This window comes from Nanorana parkeri, unplaced genomic scaffold (assembly GCF_000935625.1).
Source record: "Nanorana parkeri isolate BGI_ZX_2015 unplaced genomic scaffold, ASM93562v1 scaffold1005, whole genome shotgun sequence".
NCBI lineage: Eukaryota > Metazoa > Chordata > Amphibia > Anura > Dicroglossidae > Nanorana > Nanorana parkeri.
Window position 1 is genome coordinate 426,543 of NW_017307273.1, and position 8,008 is coordinate 434,550.

The window sequence follows — 8,008 nt, forward strand, 5'->3', positions numbered from 1 at the left end:
TCACCTTTTTAAAGGAGCCTTAAGGATGAATACACTTTTAAATTGCCATTATCTTTCAAATAATAAAAGCCACATCCCTTCGTCAACAGTTTCAGGTCTTTTGCAGCTTCAATTGGCTGTGTCAATCTCTCTGTTCAGTTGTTTTTGCAATTCAAAGTTGGTTGAAATTGAATGATTAAACTGTTCTGCTTACATAAACATGCACTTACCAATCATCTCGGTGATCGTCCATGTGCTCTGATGGGTACATTTGTTTTCTGATTACAGCAGATTGGTTCAGTTGTAATATATTTATTGGTATACATAAGAAAGCAATATGTCCTCTTAAATTGTATTTTTAATTTACATTCAATTTTTAATGATAGTTAATTCATTAATTTTTAATTCACATTCATGTAAAAAAAATGTATGAAAATAACCCTTTGAAATGTTTTATTCCCTACCAATACTCAGTATTGTAAAAGACTTCAATTCATACTATAATTATTGATCATGTCATTTATTTACTTACAACAGGTTTAATATAAGATTCAGCATTTGTTTTAAATTTTTCAGTTATAAACACATAAATATATAGATACAATAGATTTGATAGTAATTTATTTTTTAAAGTGCCTATACTAGTTGACACAGCATGAAGGGACCGGTCTTAGCAGTGTAAGCAGCGGTCAGTCACAAGACATAATACAATACAAGTTATCACATTGCTTTACATCTGATATTGATATTACTGCGTATCCGACTAAGATGTATAGTCTGCCAAACTATAACTTAATTTGTAGAGAGACATTTATTTACTGCCTTTTTGAGTTTATGGTAGGGGGAGAGAAACATTCTGCATATTTTGTCACTAGCTAAAGAAGATTTATAGTCACTTTAAAGAACTACCTGCAAATTAAAAATGTTAATTCTAGCTCTTCATGAGCTGCAGTTTTCCTCGGTTTTTAAGTGTTTTTCTGGCATCTTGTGGGCCGGTTCTGCCAGCTAGCCCCATGTCACTATTGTGATCTGGGGGGGGGGTATTCCTGCCATGTCCCTGCTGCCCAACTTTGGGTTGGTGAAGGTGTCCTGATGCAGAACATGCAAGTGTACCCTGGTAGACACATCTTTGTGCTGGGCTTGTGTTTCCACACTCTTGGAGAGGGTTTAGGGTGTTGCTCAGGGTTCCAGAAGCTGGCACAGGACACATAATGATGATGCTAAAGTCTGCACCCAAATCTACCCATTTTTCGTCCTTTATTGGCTACATTTTATTTATTATTATTTATGGATAAAAAGTTAGGGCTGCTTCCTGAAGATTTTTTTATGAGACTTAACAATGCAGTGAAGATTGTTTCTTCTCCCAGTAGAGATTGACCCGAGTTGACCAATCAGCAGTCATGTGATCACTCAGCTCTTGGTGTTGGAGCCAGCATGTCACAGCTGCAGTGTCCCACACTGGCAAAAACAAAAGCAGAGAAAGTCTGTTTTACTCTCCCGCATGTCTCCTTTAAGCTACCGTGAGGCCTAACAGTACCTCCTTGGGACCTCTCGTTAGTTTTGGATTGCCTAAACTTTCGAATCCATTGAAAGAGGCAGCTGCTAAGTATCTGAACCTAAAGCTAGCTTCCCCTTATTACCATCACATCTGCTTGTTAAATCTAAGAACTCTATGCCTTCTCTGTGAAGGAACCTTTTGTAACACTACTTCAGAACTAAGTAATTCTCAAAACAGACCCTGCATTCTTGCTGAAGTTGCTTAGGCTCTAGTTTCTACAGAACCCAAACAATTTTTCTACCATCTTTTTGCCGAGATCCCTCTACCCCAGGGGTAGCAAAACTCCGGCCCTCCAGCTGTGGTGAAACTACAAATTCCATGATGCATCTCTCTCCGGAAGTCATGTCTAAGGCTGTGAGAATCTTGAATGCCTTGTGGGATTTGTAGTTCCACCACAGCTGGAGGGCCGGAGTTTGGCTACCCCTGCTCTACACGGAGAGAAGTAGAGATGTATCTTTCAAGCACACCAAGGATCTCAGGAAATCCACTCTAAAAGGGCATCTAAGGCATCCATCGCCCAATGGCTCTAAATGATTATAGCTGCAACTTATGCTTCAGCAGGAGGGATTTGTCTTCTGAATATCACAGCACACGTCACCAGGTCTCTTTCCATGCCCTGGGCAGAGCCAGTGATTCAGTGAAGCTGATATGTAGCACCACCACATGTTCTAGTTTTAACCCCTTTGTGAAGCACTGTAGAAACAGCATCCTCTTGGGCCAAGACTAGGCCTCTGGATGGAAAGTACTTCAGGCTGTAGTCCCACCGCAGGTAAACTGTTGCTAATCTCTCCAGTTAACCGTCCTACAGGATGATGCAGGAAAACCAGAGTTCTTATCTGATAACTAATTTTCCCTTTGTTGTCTTCCACGACAGCATGCAAGAGATGGAGGCTCCTCCCTTCCAGCAAAAAACATGTCACTATATTCCATTTAAAAGACCCACCTCTAGCCAGACCCTTCAGTTTTTGCGTTTCCCCAAGGGTAGACATGTCACTGGAATGCTGGGGAAACCTCCATCTTCCACATATTGTGGTACCAAGAAGCCCCCCATGGATGGGGGATGTTTGTGCTGTGGGTTACTTCATACCTTGTTTGAGCCTCCAGTAGTCCCCCTCGGCGTTGGCAGCGGGTTCCCTGGCTCCTTCCTTGAGCGCTCCTTTGGTTAGGCTCCAAAGCCACATGGGTGCTGGGGCCTCGATATGTGCTCTACTGCCGGACTGTATGACAGCGTATTTGGAACAAGAGCAGGGCTTCTATTCTCATGCCTTTGTAGTTCAAAAACCTTGGGGGAATTTTTTTGTCTAATTCTCAACTTGAAACCCTTGAATGTAGCCATCAAAGTACAAAAGATTCAGGGTGGAATCTATTTTTTTCAGTCAAGACTCTTCTGCAGCCCAAGTCTTTTCTAGTAGCCCTGGATTTGAGGGATTCATATTTGCAGATTCCGATTTCACCTTGCTTCCCAACATTTTCTTCAGTTAGCGGTCAGGATTGGCCCAAGAATTTATCACTATCAGTTCAGGGCTCTTCCTTATGGGCTTCCCTCGGCCCCTTATGTAGATGACATTCTGCTGTCAGCCTCTTCTTCAGCTACCCAGTTGGAAGGTTTGGTATTCACCCAGAATTGGTTACAGGAACTAGGATCTAGGAACTAGGATCATAAACTTTCAGAATTCCAATCAATCTTATACCTGCACAGGTAGTGACATTCTTGGGGTATATTCTGAATACAGTGGAAGAAAAGATTTTTCTTCTAGAAGAAAAGGTTCAGAAGGTTTGTTTAGCTGTCAGCCAACTTAAGGGGAATCTTCCAGTTTCCCTGAGATTCATGATGTCTGTTTTGGGGCTCATGACTTCTGTCTACGGGCCATACTAGGATCTTTCTCATGAGAGCCTGGACTCGGTGGTCCTCCTTTTTTCCTCCGTGAAAAGAAGCCGGTGGTGGTGGAGAGACCACACATCTGACAGAAGCCTTGCCATGGTCCTTCCAGTCTACAATGAAGTTAACAGATGCAAGCTCATGTGTGCACATGGTAGGTTTGGTAGCCATGGGTCGTCAGTGATCCCAAAGAGAATCAAAGATGTCTTCGAACTGGAGGGAGTTGAATGCGATACTCAAGGATTTCCAAGAAAAGCTCAGAGGCCATCATCTCCTGGTATTTTCAGACCGTGCAACAGCAGTTCTCTACCTCCACAAACAAGGCGGTACCAGGAGTCATCCTCTTCAGAGGTTAGGCAGGGATATTTGGTCTTGGGCAGAAATGAACCTGTCTTCCCCGACGGCTGTTCGTCTGAAGGAAACTCAAAAATTACTGGCAGATTATCTCAGTCATCAGGTTCTCTAGGACGAATTTGTAGGGTTGTCAAGAAGTAGATATTTTTGCTTCCCAGGAGAACGCAAAGGTAAATCAGTTTTTTCCTCTGAATGTAGTGGTGGATGCTGTGTCCAATCTTTGGGATTTTTGTCTTGGTTATGCCTTCCCTCCAGTTAGTCTTTTACACAAGGTTCTGCAGAAATTTCGCCAGGAAGTGACAGCTCATTCTCGTTGCCCCCCTTTTGGCCCAAGAGGGTGTGGTTCGCTCTGCTGCTCTCCTTTGTCAGGCACCTTGGACTCGTCCATTCAGGCTGGATTTGATCTCCCAGGGCCCAGTTCTTCACCTCAATGTCCACTCTGACTGCATTCTTTCTGAAGAAGAAATCCTAAAGGCTAGGGGCTTATCCTCCCAAAGTTAACACTTTAGTTCCCGTTTAAAGAAGATGTGGTATTTGCAAAGGGAGTCATCCAACTTAGGACATTTTTCACAAAGTTCTTAAAAAATTCAGACTCCATTTGAAGATATGGGGCTTTTAAAGGACCCCATGTATAAGAAAGCTGAATCCCTATCAAAGAGAGCCTGTGAAGCAACTGCTGTAAGATTCAAACTGGCCATGGCCATCACCTCTATGGCCAGAACTTTGGATGTCTGGTTAGGCCAATTGTGAGATCATTTAGATTCAAGAACGGATAGAGCCACCATTGTGGACTCCCTTCCTATGCTTGCTAAGGCAGTGGCATACATCATGGATGCTTCCGTGGAAACAGTTAAATTTTCAGCTTGTACCACTGCTCTCCTCAAATCAGGTACACACGCCTTATGGCTAAAGACCTGGCCAGGAGATGTGGCATCAAAAACTAAGCTGTGTGGACCCCGAATCAATGGGGACCTGCTGTTCGGACAAGAAATTGAAACAGTTCTAGATAGATCGGCAGACAGAAAAAAAGTATTCCCTCTCCCCAAGAAACAGAACAGAATTTTTCTTAGGGGACAGCGGAATCGGCCTGGGAAAAAAGTGGATTTCTTTTTAACCCCAACCCCCCCAAGACGCAATGACGAAGCAGCCATAACGGGACGAGGATTTGAGGGAATTCTTCCCACAATAGCAAAAGGTTACAAGCAACAGTTTTATTGTGAACCTAATCAATTGGGGCTACAGGATAGAATTGTTGAAGATCCCTCCTTTTAAGATTTTTTATTTACTCACGTTGTTTTACGCAAAAGGCTCTAAAGATGACTAATACCATTCAAGAACTTATAGACCTGGGAGTAATTTGCTCAGTCCCTATAGTATGGGAAACGGAAGGATTTTATTACCTTATCTTTCTAAGGGAAAAACACTCCAGGGGAATTCAGAGTCATATTCAACCTCAACAACTGAACAAGATTGTCAGTTACAAAAAGTTTCAGATGGAATCGATTTATTCGTTCAGGGAGTTATTAATGCCAAATGTATCTATCTGGCCACGGTGGATTTAAGGGATGTGTATTTACACATCCCTATTGTGGAAGAATCTCAACGGCTGTTGAGGTTCATGATCAAAAGCCCCGGGGAGATCTTGCATTTTCAATACAAAGCTCTACCTTTTGGGCATTCCTCAGCTCCAAGGATATTTACAAAAAATCTTGGCAGAAGCACTAATTCCCCATCTCCAGGTTAAAAGGAGGGTGGTCATTCCTTCATTTAGATGACCTATTATTTTTTGCAAGAGATCAGGAGGTGCTGAAAAGAAATTTATCTATGGCCATAGCCCACCTAGAAATGATCCCTTCCCAAACTAGTATTTTTGGGTTTACAAAGTATATACGGAAAAAGCTTGTCCAGAATAGCAAATTAGCAAAATATTGGCAGAAATAATGAATCTCTGTTTAAATGCAAGAGCATCATTCAGAATTATGATGATTTTAGGCCTGATGCCTGTGGTAATTTGGGCACAATTGCATGCCAATCCTTTTTAAGATAGCAAAAGCTTCATTTATTGAAGTTTTTTGTCATATGACCAAACAAGCGCTTTCGGGACCGCACTTTTGCTATCTTAAAAGGATTGGTGTGCTGGTGACATTTCTACAATTTTGCCAACATTCGTGGCGCCTTCCGCGGTCACTGCGAGCAACCCCCACTACAAGGGACATATCGGTAAGGAGTGCGACAAGGATAGTACTTACAGTTGCATGCCAGACTCCTTCAAAACTTTCTTGTGGCGGAATGGGATGGTCTTTGGACAAGGAGGTGGTAATATCCAGGACGGTAACCCAGTCACTAGGGTGGTGGCTGAAGCCAGAACATCCTATCCAGGGGAAGGCACTGGAGACAACCAGACCCTCTAAAGATTACGACTGATGCAAGTGCGTGGGGTTTGGGAGACCATTTGGCAGCACATGATACAGGGTTCTTGGAGCCGCAAGTCCTCAAGCACGAGGGAACTGAAAGCCATAGAGTGCGCTTTACTGGGATTCGCCCCCCGCATCAGAGCCTGCCATGTGCACATTTTATCAGACAATGCTACAGCAGTCGCATATCTGAACAAAGGCACACAGTCTCATCTTCTCATGCCTCTGGTGCAAGATATCCTGTTATGAACCGAAGAGAATCTTCTGTCTATTTCGGTAATACACTTGAAAGGAAAACTCAATATTTTTGTGAATGCATTATGCAGGAAAACCTTCCGGCAATCGGAATGGGAGTTGAACAACCAGACTTTCCACATGATTACCCAAAAGTGGGGGATGCCGAATGTAGATCGGTTTGCCTCCAGAACAAACAGGAAGGTGGATCAATTCTTCTCTCAGCAGTTGGAGGAAGGAAGCTTAGGGGGTGAACGCATTTCTATACCCTTGGAAGACTCCGCTGGCATATGCTTTCCCTCCTATTAGGTTTATTCCGAAAGTCATCTACAAAATTATAGAGAAAGCATTGTCCTTGGTGACCAGGGAGACCTTGGTTTGCACATCTGCTAAAAGTGTCAAACCTCCTTGGATACTTCCAACAAAGGCTGATCTGCTTCAACAAGGGTCAGTACTTCATCCCCAAATAGTGTATCTACACCTTACCCTGTCGAAGGGGTTGTCGACAGGGTAATTTCTACCCTCATTTTTAGCAGGAAACCGTCTACTTTAGCAATTTACAAGATAAAGAAAACATTCGTTTTGGTGGTTATCTAATGACCACGCAAACAAACCAATGTTGGTTTCAATATTAGAATTTCTACAAGACTGGAGTAGAGAAAAATTTGTCTTACAGGCCTTCTTAAAAACTCCGTTCGAACTGATTGATGGTTGTTTTTTTAGATTGCTCTCGCTAAAGACGGCATTGCGGTAGCCATCATTTCAGCCAGAAGAATTGGTGAAATGCACGCTTTTTCAATTTTGTATCCTTACTGCACGATCCTGTGTTCTGTGAAAAACTAAAACTACTTTTGGCAAAATAAAGCCAAGAGGAGGTAGTAATTCCCTCTTTTTGCACCAACCCATCAAATGAAAAAGAGGCAGCCTTTCAAGGCATTGATGTCCGTAGATGTGTATTAGAATACTTGAACAAAACAAAGAAAATAAGGAAATCAAATTATAAAACTTATACGTCTTATTTTCAGGGCCAATGCACAGTTTGAGGGTCTCAGAAAGTTCTATAGGAAGGTGGATCAAGTCAGCTATTAAAGAAACTTACAATCTTCAGAATCTAAAACCGCCAGAGCATCTAACAGTGCACTCCACAAGGGCCTTGGCTTCATCATGAGCAGAAAGAGCAGGGGCTACACCAGATCTGATTTTGCAGAGCTGCTACCTGGTCCAGCTTCTCCACATTCTTCAAGCATTACAGGATTGACGTTGCTGCTAACGAAGACCAGGCTTTCGGTAGAAAGGTTCTACAAGCTGTGGTCCCCCCTAATTGAGTATGGTGCTTGCATATCCTCTCTGATACTGTCCTGAAAGATGACTATAGAAAATTAGTTAGGTACCTGCAGCACACCTCACTTATCACCACTGGAGCACCAGGGATCATCGATCTGCCTCCTCCCTGCAAAAAGGTAAGCAGGAGAGGGGGCTCTGTATTTTATATGTGGATGTGCGGTGGGGGGGGAGGGTTTTTTATATGTGGGTGGGGTGTAGTTTTTTTTTTTTTTAATGTGCAGGGGAAGCTTTTTTTTGTGTGGGAGT